Below are 15904 nucleotides of genomic sequence, written 5' to 3' on the forward strand. Positions count from 1 at the left end.
AGGTAATTTAGTAGAAATGAGCATTTTAAGACATTTAAAGTCATTTAAAGTCATTTAAAGGTGGTTATTCGAGTGCTTGCATTTAGCTCGCTTGTTATTGTAAAAGCTCGTCTTGCAGATTCAGTGTCGCCAATCTGGCAACCCAGATTTTTGACCCAGTGTTTTGAAATTGGACATTTTTATTTTTTTATTTATTTTATTTGTTATTATTAATGTATTTAATCTGCATACCCCACAGTCTACTGTTCCTTGTTGACTAATAATAATAATAATAATAATAATAATAATAAAAAGCTGATGGTGACATTGAGGCTAAAGCTCTGCGGAATTTCCTTATTAATAAACTTCAGCCATTCGCTTCAGATCTTCGGGTTTTTGGGGTTTCGACGTTTCCCCCACCACATCTTCACACTCGGGGTTGTGCCGAAAACTAACCCTAAAACAAAGCAGGCACGCTGAGGACCCCTCCGTAGCTGGCCAGCTGCCTGCCTGCCTGATGTAAAGCCCATATCCCAGCACTAGCTTCATTTCCAGGGTTATTTCATTGTGTTGACCCACAGTAAACACACATAACATTGTCTGCTGTTGTGAAACATTGCTACAACGTTGTCAGAAGGTGGTGTCGGCCTCTTGTGCTGGGAAAACTGGGAAACCTGATGTCCCACCATCTGATGTCCCATCACTGTTGTGATGTGTATCTATGGGGTCGGGGGCTTCAGGTAGGCCTAAGCTGAAGGGCCGAGTTCAGATACCTCCAAAATCACACAGCTAATGGAAATAATGTGTAATACAGAAACCCTTACCACTCATTTATCAGCACTGAGTGTTAATAACTGATCAGCCAGTTGCCCTAAAACCTCCACTACTTCTCTGGGCTCTGGTCGGTCCTCCTGGTGTGTCCAGTGTGTTTTGGTCCATTATCTCCTGCTCACTGGTTCCTTTGGTTCTTTGCTAATCCCAGACAGATCACACGTCTTATGGGGTTTCACGTCTAACAAATACTTCAGGGAAAATGAAATGGGGCGAGTCGTGAAGGCTGTGTGAAGACTGGACCACTGCTGGACAAAGTGGCTGTACATCTGCTGAGGAAGGGTCACCGACTGGAGCCTGGAGTGCAGAAACTAATCAGATTCTTCTGCTGGATTTCACTGTTTTCACAGCTGTTCTAAAGGAAAACCCGTGGCGGAAACGTACTACACCACACCGAGAGCTGACTGGACTTCATCGGATGAGTCCACTTGTTCAGCGTCCGAGAGGTGAGAGGGAGCCGATGCTGAGGATCCTGAGGTCCAGACTAATTGGCTAGAAAAGGAACGGGGAGGCAAACTGTGAACACAGTTCAGGAAAGAGATGAATGTAAAAACTTGTGTCTCCAATGTTGTCTGTTTTTAGTTTTCTCCATGGTTTGAACACTGTAGCTGCTTCTGTACACTGTGAGAATAATTCTGGATGAATGGACCAATAGAAATGCTCTAAATTACTTGTATTAAATGTATTTAATGTAAAATATTATACATTTATTTTACATATATTTTACATTTTACATTTACGACATTTAGCAGACGCTTATTATTATAGACTAATAATTCAAAGATACCTCTAAGCTTAGACATTACTAAACACAAGACAATAAGGCGACCATAGAACTATTCGTCCAAGTACTCTCTGAAGAGGTGGGTCTTCAGTCTGGGTTTGAAGACAGCGAGCGACTCGGCCGTTCGGACACCCAGGGGCAGCTCGTTCCACCACTTTGGTGCCAGGACAGAAAAGAGCCTGGACGCTTGTCTTCCGCAGATTTTGAGGGATGGCGGGTCGAGCTGAGCCGTACTTGAAGCTCGAAGGGCTCTTGGTGCGGATCGGCTTTTGACCATTGCCATCAGATACGGAGGGGCTGGTCCGTTCTGGGCTTTGTAGGCCAGCGTCAGGGTTCTGAATCTGATGCGGGCAGCTACAGGAAGCCAGTGGAGAGAACGCAGCAGTGGAGTGACATGGCTGAATTTAGGGACATTGAAGACGACCCGTGCCGCTGCATTCTGGATGAGTTGCAGGGGTCTGATGGTGCGCAGAGGGAGACCAGCCAGAAAAGAGGTGCAGTGGTCAAGTCTGGAAGTGACGAGAGACTGAACAAGGACCTGGGTGGCCTCTCTAGAGAGGAAGGGTCGAATTCTCCGGATGTTGTACAGAAGAAATCTGCAGGACCGAGTTACGTTTGCAACATGACTTGAGAACGATAACTGATCATCCATCACTACACCAAGGCTGCGGGCTTCTGTAGAAGGTGACCAGCGAGTTCTCAAAGGTGATGGCAAGATCGTTTCTTGGTCCAGCAGTTCCCGGGATGTACAGCAGCTCCGTCTTGCTGGGGTTGAGTTTGAGGTGGTGAGCCGCCATCCAAGAAGAGACGTCGGCGAGGCATGCTGAGATACGGGCAAAAACCTGTGTGTCAGACGGTGGGAAAGAGAGCATGAGTTGAGTGTCATCGGCGTAACAGTGGTAAGAGAATCCATGAGAGGATATCACTTTACCAAGAGAGCTAGAGTAGAGTGAGAAAAGAAGAGGACCAAGAACCGAGCCTTGTGGAACGCCAGTGGAGAGACTACAAGGAGCGACCGTGTCGCCCTGCCATGTTACCTGGTATGAGCGTCCCTGCAGGTATGATGCAAACCATCGCCATGCAGAGCCGGTAATTCCAAGACCGGCAAGGATAGACAGGAGGATCTTATACCTCCATTCAGAGTGATAATATGCTGATCGGAAGGTTTCCAAAGATGGGAAACGCACAGTATCCCCTGCCGAGTCAGTTTACAGCCATCCTGCCATGTTTAGTGTGTGTACCGTCTATTAAACAAGCCTTCTTTTTGTATTTGAAGTTGGAATTGCGCTGTAGATGTGGAGAAGGACGGCCAGTCACCACAGAATGGAGCAGCCGCCTGTCAACAGAACGGACAGACGGCAGATGTGCAAAGGAAGCCGTCCTCTCGAGATGAAGAAGGAAGCTGTGATTTGTCGGAGTAGGTCATTTTCAGACTAGAGCTTAGTCTTAGTCACAGATTGCAGGGTGGGGGTGCTCAGTTCTGGAAGGAGTCGAGATGGGAAGAACAGTGGGGTAATCAACAAACCCAGTGCTTATTAAATAACCATGGGGGGAAACTCATGGGGGGAAACTCAGATAAAACATTAAGACGTTAACTGGAAGACGACCTTTTCCATCTTTTACTATTAGTGATGTCTGCAACTTCATTTACAGTGGCATGCAAAGGTTTGGGCACCCCTGGTCAAAATTCTGTTACTGTGAATAGCTGATGAGAAAAAGATGACCTGATTCCTAAAAGGCAAAAGTTTGGGCAATCTGCAAAGTCAGTACCTAGTAACACCTTGTTTGTTGTACCATCACAGCAGATTCTTGGGCTGCAGTTCTCTTTGGAGGTCTGGCCACAGATTTTTAATGATGTTTATATCCGGGGCCCATGGCCAGAAGAAGATCATCACCAGAAGATCTTTGGCTGCTATGAGTCCGGTGCCACGGGCGACGTTGTTGGTGTGGCGCAACAGATAACACCACTAGCTGTCAGTGAGCTTCCACACCATGTAGGAGACTGGGGTTCGATTCCCAGTCTGGGTGACTATGCTGCCCTATACCAAAAGGAGTCCTTGGGCAAGACTCCTAACACTACATTGGCCCAACGCTGTAATACGTGTGACCTTGTAAGTCGCTCTGGATAAGAGCGTCAGCTAAATGCCATAAATGTAAATGTAAATGTTGTGGGGTACGGTTTTAGAGGCTTCACTGTTCATTATATTACCCTTCAGGGCTGCTTTTCATTACAGTGACATATGAACTGAAATTAGTACAAAAGGGAACCAGTAGGACCAGTGGTCTGATTCTTGTCTGTTTACAGCAGCATTTTAGGTGATCCGATCACAAGTTTTTGCCAAAACGCATAGTAAAGTAAAGGTGCCTGTATTTGTCACTGTACAGTGTACACTGCACAGCGAAATGTGTCCTCCGCATTTAACCCATCTGTGGTAGTGAACACACACACACACACACACACACACTAGTGAACTAGGGGCAGTGAGTACACACACACCCAGAGCGGTGGGCGCCCGGGGAGCAGAGAGGGTGAAGGGCCTTGCTCAAGGGCCCAACAGTGGCAGCTTGCAGAGCCCGGGAATCAACCCACAACCCTGTTATCGATAACCCGGCACTCTAACCGCTGAGCCACCACTGCCCCTTTATTTATTATAGGGCATGCTGCACTATAATATACCAATAAAATAAGACAAAAATAATAATAATGATACCAGCCATGAGTTTCCCTGTTATCCCATTAGTTCATGTGTTAATGTAGCCTGCTGTTTTGTGAAATTTTGAATCAAAGGGAGGATCGTCAAATAACTCAGGTTCCACACCAGAGGTTCTGTATAAAAAGGTCCCTTTATTTCACAATCAACACAAACAAACCGAAGTATTCTTGGCATTATGCTTTCAGTTTCACAATGAGACTTGCTGTTACTCACCACTCACTGGATCGGGAGAGCCCGTCGATCCTGGTAGGAGACAGCTGTCCCAGTAAACCACCGAGCTGGACCTGCAGTTCCACTCAGCCGACTCTCACCAGAAAAGGGCGAAACCCGTCCTTTATATCTTTAACAAAATGAAGAACTGTGCATAGACAGAGTCGGGGGCCAACCGCTCCCACCATATCCTTATATTCGGATATGTAGACCATATTAGCGTGGTTCTGCAGTGCACTTGCACTTGCATAGTACAAACACTCTTGCAGCCTATCCGGAGGAGTAGGCCTCTTCCTAGTGGTTACATCCTGAGATACATACAGAACAGCGAGTTGCTCATAAGATACAGTCTGTAGTATTTGGATGGAGTGCACCCCAAGGCGGCAGAATTATTTTTTATTACACCTGTTCAGCTAACTTGCGCAGTCTAGTCTAGGCATGGTCTCGCCGTTATTGCATATTGTCCAGCTAGGGCAGTGACGCAGTTGATGTGGGCCGTGCTTTGCTGATGGGGGTGCATCGAGACGCTTCGGCATCAACACTACAAGAAGAATGTGGTCATATGAGTCCCAGAGCTCCTCTGAATGTGGACGGGGTGAGTCTTTGAGACACACTGTACCCCATTCACCCCATTGTACTCAATATCATAGATACATTATAGATGAAAAATCAATGAAAAAAATGTACATGAGGCTACAGATGTTTTACAGATTTTAAAATTATTCTTATTTCATTAAAACTAGTAAGAACATTTCCCTGACGCCTAAAGTGCAACATTTTATGTCTAGTACTGTAACACTGGTCAGAACACTGGTCGGTCCTGAGAGAGAACAAAAAGGCTCTAAGGTTCATGCAGGTAAATAACATCAGCACTGTGGGTAAAGGGAGGGTTGAGTTAGGTGGAACAGTAGTAGGAGGTTTGTGTATTTAGTGCATATCTGCTTCACCAGTGCTGTATATCTCTGTTCATTTGCCTTGGGTTAGCAGAACACCATGTAAAGCAGCACTGTCAAACAAACAAAACACAACAGAGAGCTTTCTCTGTTTAGTGCTGCTTTATTGGGCTCAGTTTATTATGAGAAAGAGGAGATCCTGCAGGAGACACACACTGACAGGTAAGAAACACCTTTAATAATTGAAACAATAATTGAGGTCAGATGTACAAATACATATAAAATAATAATAATAATAAGGTTCTTCACATAGTTCTCTGAGTGGTTCCATAGAGGAACCACCTTTCCACTGTTCAATAAAAGAAAGGGTTTATAGTAGGGACCTTTAAATTCGTCTAATGCGTCTAATACCACTATGACCAGGGGGTCTCAAGAATCCCAAGCCATGCTGCTTTGCCATCAGTGGCCAGAGTCTGAAAGAGCACAGTTGGCCACGCTCTCTTCCCTCATCACTCTTACGAGGTCATCGGCTGCTGGCGGCAGTTTGAAAAGAGGTGGTTGCTGACTTTGCGTGTATCAGAGAAAAGGTCCTTCCCCTCCTAGTGTCAGGAGCATCGCTAGTGCTGCAAATAGGTGGGTTAAATGGCAGTACCAAATTGTCCTAACAGAAAGTCTGGGTCAGATTTATGATGTGTTTTTAAAGAGCAGAATTGATCACAGCTCTGCTCTTATAATGCTGGATCCCACTGTCCTCCTAAACCGAACAAATATATATATATATTTTTTTTTGTAAAAACTGTGAATGAGGGTTTTAAGAAGATATTTCTTATTGAGAAAGGGTTGGTAAATAAGGCCCAGTGTTTTCTAGACTTTTGAACAATTCTTCACAATTTGTCTGAGATGCTTTTCCAGGGGTCTTACCTGTATGTATTTACAGGTCATTAATCCTAAGGGTGTAAATAAAAGTCACGAAACATAATAGGTTTAGAAATAAATTCTTAGAAGTGCTTTTATTCTTAACTTAATAATTGATAAAGAAGTTAAATAGTAAATTGTTCTTTAAAAAAAGTTTTTTGAAAGATAAATTTGTTTGTTGCAGCCTCTCAATAGATCCGTTTAGATTTAGTTGAATTACAGATTTAGTATTGGGATTAATATGCAAAGTGGAGATTGATAGTCTCTGCATACGCAAAATAATGGCTTTCCGATGTCCTGCCACAGTTTCTATATACACAGACTTACAGTTACATGTATGAGCATAGGCCAGTTTGGTTGTTTTCTGGATAAAAAAACAGAGAAACAAAAGTGTTGCAAGGCCTTCAGTGATTTCCAGTGGATAATTGAGGTGTGGTGGGAGTTGGGAGAGTCATGTTTTGTAGGTTTGGGGACGGAGGGTACCAGAATCTCTTAATCAGGCCCTGAATGTGCCGCTTAAATAAGACCCCTATATACAGTCATATGCAAACCCTGGCCAAATGACCTTAGTGAGCACACTGATGCACATTGTAAGGCCTGTTTTACCAAACTGGTAAAACCATAAATTGTGGGATGTACAACGCCCCCCCCCCCATATGCACATTTTCCACAAATAAATAGAAAGTGTCTAACGTGCAGAAAAAAATCATACACTTATATATAAAACATACTTTTGTTTACTGATATTCAACAATGTGCATGTGATGGTATATTTCTGTGATTCTGTGATCATACAAAACACACAGTCAGTCATTCTCATCTATATAAGAGCAGCTTTATAGCAGCATGACTTTCATGGTTCACAGTGTTTGTTCAGGCCACCGTTTAATTAGTCAAAATTAGGGGATGTTGTCTAACACCCCCTTTTTTATTGTTTACAGAGGTTATCACTATAACTCCACAACAGCTGTTATGTAAATCTAATGCTAAGAAAAATCTGATCTAAGTGCACTTAGTGTGCCAGAGTATTCATGAGGTCACAGAAGCAACAGTTTGAGGGTTGGCTGAAGTGTCACAACGTCTGGTGGTCAGTTTATAGAATGAGCAATGTATTGTAATGTAATAGAATTGTGTTCTTGGTCAAAATGACCTAATAAAAACCTAATAAAGTAATTGTTGATTTATTAAGAAGGTAATATCTAATCTTTTTGAGAAATTGTTAGGTTGATTATTTGTAATAAATAAAAAATACAGTATTGAATTGTATTATCCTTTTTATTACCTAATAAGCCATTTATTACATTTTCAGGTTGATCGTTTGTTAAAAACAATTTTACATTATTACATTTGAATACAATATAAAGTATTGTTTACATTTCCAGGCTGATCATTTGTTAAACAAATTTACAAATGAACGATACATTACGATACATGGTTTGTGTTACAGGAAGATACAGCAAGACCACCTGTTTCAGTTCTGCTAAGAAATTAAAGCCTATGTGAAACTTTAGCTTTAAGCAGAACAATGGTTCCAACCAATTCAAGGGTGACTGAAATTGATAAAGCTGCAGGGCTGGGCCAGAGGACATTGGGCTGGGTCAGAGCACAATTCAGGTCCAGGCAGTTAGAGAAAACCCCTTTGGTGGATTTTTACTTTCTGGACCTGGATGTTGTAAAAGAGGTCCTGTAAAGAGGTCATGAGTCGACAACATGACTCAAGAACAATAACTGGTCATCAATGTCTACGCCAAGGCTTTATAGGTTTTGCTGGGGTTGAGTTTGAGGTGCCATCTAATGATAAAATATCCCATGCTATGCAAAGCAGGTGGCCGGAGTCTGGTGGATGTTTTTATGATGATGCAGGTTTGAAAGAAACTCTTGAAGAACACAATAATGAAAGGTGTAAAGGGTTGTGAGTTACACTCCTGGAGACTCCCCCTACAGTCCAGCCCATTGGAAGGGTACTGTCTGGGATTTTGAGCCTGAAGAAAGGATCATCAGGCTCACTGGGCCCCACAGCTCTAACAGTTCTGCCAGAATATTCCAATAATACAATTCAATACAGTTGAATTTTCATAAGGACAATGGGATGCATGATTATAAGAACAGAGCTGTAAAGAATTCTGCTCTTTAAAAGATCATGAATCTGACCTAGACCTTCTGTTAGGACTTTTCTCAAAATGTCCTAAAATTCTTAGGAAGATCTTGGTGAATGAGGACCATTGTGCTTTCTATATCCATGTCTTTGTAAACATTTATCCATTTGCATCTTTTCAGTGGAACATCATGTAAATTACTCAAAAAGTTCAGGACAACAGATCCAGATACAGAGCTGTATTGTCAGTTCCTCTGTGATCACGCAGAAGATACACTGCTGAAGAGACATCTCAACAGGTAAGAAACCTCTTTCAGTCACTTTAAGCTAAAACCTCTTTCTTAAAGTATTTGAGAGCACTTATTATTTACTTTCTGTTTATTTTCCTCATATCCATCATTTAAATATTGAATTTTGTTACATTCTGCTGAAGTTATCTTCTGTGAAGAAATGCAATGAAATAAAAATTCAGTGTTTTTTATCCAAGTCATTGAGTGTTTTCCTGTTATTCTCTTGAAGCTTGTGGAGTTTCACATGTGCTATAACTCATATTTTATGCTGCTCTCTGGATGCACAGTGTTCATTTATGAAGTTAATCATATTCAAGCTTTGCTGTAAGTTGTATTGTATCGTATTGTATAATTGTATTGTAAATTATATTAAAATCACTTCATTTAGAATAAGTCCAGAAACTGATTGGCTCAGATTGGTTTGCTGTTCCTTGGTTTTTAAGTTAGTAAAGCTTATTAGAACTGTGTAGGAACTGTGTAGGATTAGGACAGTGGTGGGCTGAAGGTGGGAAAAAGGTTGTTGAGGCCAAATTTCTAGTCCTATATTAAGACATTGATTTTCAAGATTTATTTATCCCCTAATGCTGTTAAGATCCTATTTGCAGGATCAGGTTCAGATTTGCGAGACTGATGTACTTTATGGATCAACGTTGGTCTGTGTGGTACAAGAAGATAGTAAAGCCTTTTCAGGTAGCAGTTTCCTCAGTTCATGATGTAATTAAGCATCGGCAGTTAACAGGAAAGGTGGAGGTCAAGTTAAGGTCTAGAAAACCAAGAAAACATCCAGAGAGAACAGCTTGCAGGATTACTAGGAAGGCAAATCAGAGTATAGAGAGTAACAAGCAGTTTGGGATTCCATATAGAATATCTATCTATCTATTAGGATATATTAGATACACTGTATGGGTGTACAACAATGGGTGCAACGTGCAGTAGCTGAGTGTACACACGTGGACAAAATTGTTGGTACCCCTCGGTTAATGAAAGAAAAACCCACAATGGTCACAGAAATAACTTGAATCTGACAAAAGTAATGACCCAGACCTACCTGTGTGGCATGGTATAAATACACCCAGCCAAACACAATTCCAGAACGGTAACAAGTCAAGTCAAGTAAAGTCAAATTTATTTGTATAGCGCTTTTTACAACTGTTGTTGTAAACAAAGCAGCTTTACATAATTAGTACTTAATAAAGAACAGAGACAGAGAAGAAAGAAGGAATAACATTACGCGTCAAAGACCCCCGTGAGCAAGCCAACGGCGACAGTGGCAAGGAAAAACTCCCTCAGAGCTGGAGGAAGAAACCTTGGGAGGAACCAAGACTCACAAGGGGGACCCATCCTCCTCTGGCCAGACTGTTTTAAACATTAATGATAAAAATTACCAAAGCAGATACAACAGAAAGTTGATAATGGTGATATTAATAGTGTCAGACAGGCACGAGTCCATCTAGGTTTCAGCACGGCCACCAAACAGGCAGCAGCGGCAGGCGGGTGAGCCATGGGTGGTGGCGGGTTGGGGGTGGACCTGCTGGCCGGACTGGTAGGTGGCAGCTGGTTAGATGTGTGGTTGGTGTGGCGCAACAGATAACACCACTACCTGCCAGTGAGCTACCACACCACGTGGGAGACTGGGGTTCGATTCCCAGTCTGGCTGACTATGCTGCACTACACCAATAAGAGTCCTTGGGCAAGACTCCTAACACTACACTGGCCCTCCTCTGTAATATGAGTAACCTTGTAAGTCGCTCTGGATAAGAGCGTCAGCTAAATGCCGATAATGTAATGTAATGTAATGTAGATGCAGGTAGAGGGGACCTCAGCGGGCAATCTTCCTGCAGATCGGGCTGGGTGGCCATTTACTCGGGGAAGGTAAAGAGAGAGAAGTTAGTTCTAAGAGGAATTTTATGGAGTGCAGAGAATGTTGAGAATCAGCATCTGGGTATGTCTGACGACTCCGGCAGGTTTGATTATCACAGCATAATTAAAAGGAGAGAGCCAGAAGGTAACACGGACACGGGCGTACCCTGAGAACACCAGCATCTATCTGCTCCACCGTCAACAAACCTGAGTGGTCGCGTGTAAGCAGCGAGACGACAGCTCCAGCATCTCAGTGTACAACAATTCCCTGAGTCCGCGAACCCCTGGACCTGCAGCCCTTATCTAAGAAACATTAATTACCAAAAGCTAAACTAAACATATGAGTTTTCAGCTTAGATTTAAAGATTGAGACTGTGTCTGAGTCCCGAACATTATCTGGAAGGTTATTCCAGAGCTGGGGGGCTTTATAAGAAAAGGCTCTTCCCCCTGCTGAGGTTTTCTGAATTTTGGGAACGAGTAAGAGGCCAGCACCCTGAGATCTAAGTAGTCTTGATGGTTCGTAATATACTATAAGATCCTGCAGGTACTCAGGAGCGAGGCCATGTAGGGCTTTATATGTTAATAAAAGAATTTTGTATTCGATACGGAATTTAACTGGGAGCCAATGAAGTGCTGATAGAACTGGACTGATATGGTCAAATTTTCTAGTTTTAGTAAGGACCCTGGCTGCAGCATTTTGCACCAGCTGAAGTTTATTGAGGTTCCTGCTGGAACAACCTGACAGTAGTGCATTACAGTAATCTAGCCTTGAGGTAATAAAAGCGTGTACTAGCTTTTCTGCGGCCTGTAGTGATAAGGAGTTTCTTAGTTTGGAGATGTTCCTAAGCTGCATAAAGGCTGTTCTACTAATATTAGCTATATGTTGCTCAAATGATAAATCTGAGTGGAATGTGACGCCAAGATTTTTAGCTGCTAAACCAGGAATGATGGGAGAATCTGCCAAGTCTAACATTAAGTCTGATAGTTTATTTCTAGAGTCTTTTGGACCTAAAAGGAGAACTTCGGTTTTGTCACTGTTGAGGAGAAGGAAGTTATGTGAGTTTTATATCCTTTACACAGTCCTCCATTTTCTGTAGTCTAAATTTATCGTCAGGTTTGGCTGATATATAGAGCTGTGTGTCATCTGCATAGAAATGGAAATTAACGCCATGTCTGCTTATAACTGAGCCCAGTGGTAACATGTATAATGTAAATAATAGTGGTCCTAGAATTGAGCCTTGCGGAACTCCATATCTTACTTCTGCGTAGTTTGAAGATAAATCTTTTATCTTTACAAATTGGAAGTGTCCCGTTAGACATGATTGGAACCATGATAGGGCTGTCCCTGTGATTCCAACCATTTTCTCTAATCTTTCTAGTAATATAGAATGATCTATTGTATCAAAGGCTGCACTAAGGTCTAGTAGGACTAATAAAGATACGTAGCCTTGATCAGAGGCAGGAAGGAGATCATTCGTAATCTTCACTTGGGCTGTCTCTGTGCTGTGACTGGGTCTAAATCCAGACTGGAATTTCTCATACATGTCATTTTTACTCAGGTATAAGCAGAGTTGTTGGGCCACAGCTTTTTCTAATATCTTAGATACGAATGTTAAGTTTGAGATGGGTCTATAATTAGATAATACGCTAGGATCAAGATTTGGTTTCTTGATTAAAGGTTTTATAACTGCTATTTTAAGGGTTTGGGGTACATGCCCAAGGCTAAGGGATGAATTTACAATTGTTAAAAGAGGTCCGATTATAATTGGGAGAATTTCTTTTAGCAATTTAGAGGGAATCGGGTCGAGTGTACATGTACAATTAGCTGAGGATATAATTTTTTCTAGTTCAGGCTGTGGAAGTGGGTAGAAGGCTTCCAGCCTTTGTTCTACAACTAAGTTATGTTCTAAGGCAACTACATCGGGTGACGGCCATGTTTGATTTAATAAGCAGGGTTGGATTTGTTGTCTAATATTTTCTATTTTATTATTAAAATAGTCCATAAAAACATGACTGGTTAAAGATGTTGGGATCTGGGGTTGAGTATCTGCCTGGCTTTTAGTAAGTTTAGAGATCTCATTAAAAAGAACTCTGGGATTGTTTTTGTTTTTCTCGATCAGCGAGGCCAGATACACTGAGCGAGCTTTAATGAGTCTTTCTATATTGACTAAGGCTGTCCTTCCACGCAGAGTGGAACACCTCTAGTTTGGTCGTCCACCATTTACGCTCTAGTTTCCGCACTGTTTGTTTTAAGGTACGAGTATGATCACTGTACCACGGTGCGAGCCTTTTTTGCCTCATCATTTTATTTTTGAACGGTGCTACTTTGTCTATGGTTGATCGAAGGGTATTTTCTAGGCCGTTTGTTAATTTAACGAGCTCCGTTTGGTCTGAAGCTCCGTTTGGTCTCAATTGTGAAAAAATGCAGGAGCTGAAAAAGAAAAGAGTTTGTGAACAGTTTTTATAGTGCCACTGGGCTCCCATTTCCAGGGTTGGGAGTTTGAGCCCCACCACAGCTACAATCTCACCAAGCACCAATCTTGTATTGACTTAAGACATTCACCATCTGTTACACGCACCTAAAATAATACCCCCGAAAGAGGGGTAGTATCATTCAAATAAATAAATTTTAGATTACCTGCGCACCACACCATAACAGGTGCCTTTTCCAGGCAGCATGTTTCAGCTCATTCCAAAGATGCTCAACAGGATTGAGGTCAGGTCTCATAGAAGGCCACTTCAGAATAGTCCAATGATTTCCTTTTAGCCATTCTTGGGTGTTTTTAGCTGTGTGTTTTGGGGCATTATCCTGTTACAAGATCCATGACCTGTGACTGAGACCAAGCTTTCTGACACTGGGCAGCACATTTCTCTCTAGAATCCCTTGATAGTCTTGAGATTTCATTGAAAAATGCTTAATTTTTCCGTCTGCGAACATAGAGCTGATGTGCCTTGGTAAAAAATTTCAATTTTTATCTCATCTGTCCATAGGACATTCTCCCAGAAGCTTTGGGGCTTGTCAACATGTAGTTTGGCAAATTCCAGTCTGGCTTCTGGTATTTGTTTCCAACAATGGTGTCCTCCTTGGTCGTCTCCCATGGAGTCCACTTTGGCTTAAACAATGACTGCAGTCACAGGAACATCAAGCTGCCTGGAGATGGTCTTATAACCTTCACCTTTAACATGCTTGTCTATAATTTTCTTTCTAATCTCCTGAGACAACTCTTTCCTTCGCTTCCTCTGGTCCATGTTGAGTGTGGTACACACCATGTCACCAAACAGCACAGTGACTACCTGTAGTCCTATATATAGGCCCACTGACTGATTACAAGATTGTAGACACCTGTGATGCTAATTAGTGGACACATGATTTGATTTAACATGTCCCTTTGGTCACATTATTTTCAGGGGTACCATCATTTCTGTCCAGGCCTGTTTAATGAGTTTACGTTTTAAAATAATTCTGTTGAAGCAGGGTTCAATATATAATCAATGTAGAATTTTCATTGGTTAATTTTCATAGAATTCTTATTTATTATTTCTTTTGTCAGATTTCTGTGACCATTGTTTTTTTTTTTCATTAACCGAGGGGTACTAATTTTTGTCCACGTGTGTACTAATTAAAAGGGGTGTCCACAAACATTTGAACATATAGTGTACATTGCAGTTGTGCAGTTAGTGGCTGATATTTGATCCTGATCATCCTTCATTTATATGGTCTTTGCTGTAGATCTGTGCTGATGTATCTGCTAATCTGCTAAGCTAAGTTGTGTGGTTGACTCAGTGCTGAAGATGATTATAATTATGATCATAATTAAATCAGCTGTAACTGAACGTTGTCCTTATGTTTAACACAGTTATCCAGTAGAGGGGGAGTCTCTGTGTGAGCTCTGTGTTGACTGTGTGAAAGTGAAAGTAATGAGGTTGCTTAGATGTGTTTTAGCTGTTGAGGAAACTGTGATACACTCTTTGAATGAAGGAACCATGTTTGTTGGAGATATCTGTGAGGGTGAAGAACCTTTAAATTAGTGAAGAACACAAAGAGCACTACATAAAGTAAGACCACCCATTAAACCTTTAATATTCACATCCACACATCTCCTCTACAAACATGGAGAAAAGAGTGGTTCTTCTACAGTAACACTCAAGGATCCCTTTGTAGCAACTTTATTTTCCAGAGTGTACTCAGTCATATCAACTAATTCTAAATCTTCTAAAATATAGTTTTAAAAATAGATAGTAATCGTGTGTGTTTGTGTGATACTGGCAGTCGATTTGATTTTAGTTTTCAAAATTGTAAAACAGAAATTCATCCTAATCTCATTACTTTAAACCATAGAAAAATCGCTTTTTAACACAAAGGGCCCTATCTTACACCCTGCTCAATGTGCTTCACGATGCTCGTTGCTATCTTACATCCCGCCAGCAGTCTATCTACATGCCTAGTTTGAACAGCAACGCTGCTTGTGAATATATATACGCTGATGGGCTCGGTGGTTTCGAAATGAGGGGTGTTCAGGTCAATTTCTGGAATATTGCTACATATCTCAGCAACGGAAAACACAGGAGGAGCTCCACTGACTGAAAACAGTCTAGGCAGACGTTCGTCAACAGTCAGACGTTCATTGCTATCTCGGCAGTGAATCGTCAACACAGGCGCGTGCAGCCTGGCGCTCGTACACCCTGGCGCTCGTACACCCCCCCCCCCCCCCCCACCCCCCCGCCACGCTTTACACCACTGAAATAGCAACCTGCCAAAGTCAGACCACACCTGGCTCTTAAAGGGAACGGCGAGACAGGCTGATTGGTTTATTACTGCATGTTTTGCCCAAAAAAACACACCCATGATTCATTAAGAGACTCAGTACATGACTTTTGTGCATTTCAAGATACGCAAGGCAAACTTTTTCAATTGTTACAACTGAAATCAAGCTGCGCGGTGCAACGGTTAACAGCTCACCAAAACATTGCTAAAATAGGGCCCAGTCAGTTGTTCCATGATGAATGGACCAATAGAAATTCTCCAAATGTTTCCACTACTTGACATAAAACCTTTTTTTCTTCACATGTAAAGTTTTAAGACTAATTACGATTTCTGATATTGTTGTCTCTCTCTCTCTCTCTGTCTCTCTCTCTGTAGTTCTCCACAGTCATGAGTTCAGCACTGCATGGTCTCCTGCTTTTCTCAGGTCAGTGGAGTTCATGATCATCTGTAAAACTCTCTGCTGGTTCATTACTGTACTGCCATGCTGATGAGAGCTTTAACCCCTACAGCTCTGTGGACTCTCTCCTTGTGTGGAACTCGTCAGTTTCATGTGGTGACAGAAGAAAAG

Source organism: Salminus brasiliensis, chromosome 9 (assembly GCF_030463535.1).
Source record: "Salminus brasiliensis chromosome 9, fSalBra1.hap2, whole genome shotgun sequence".
Lineage (NCBI taxonomy): Eukaryota > Metazoa > Chordata > Actinopteri > Characiformes > Bryconidae > Salminus > Salminus brasiliensis.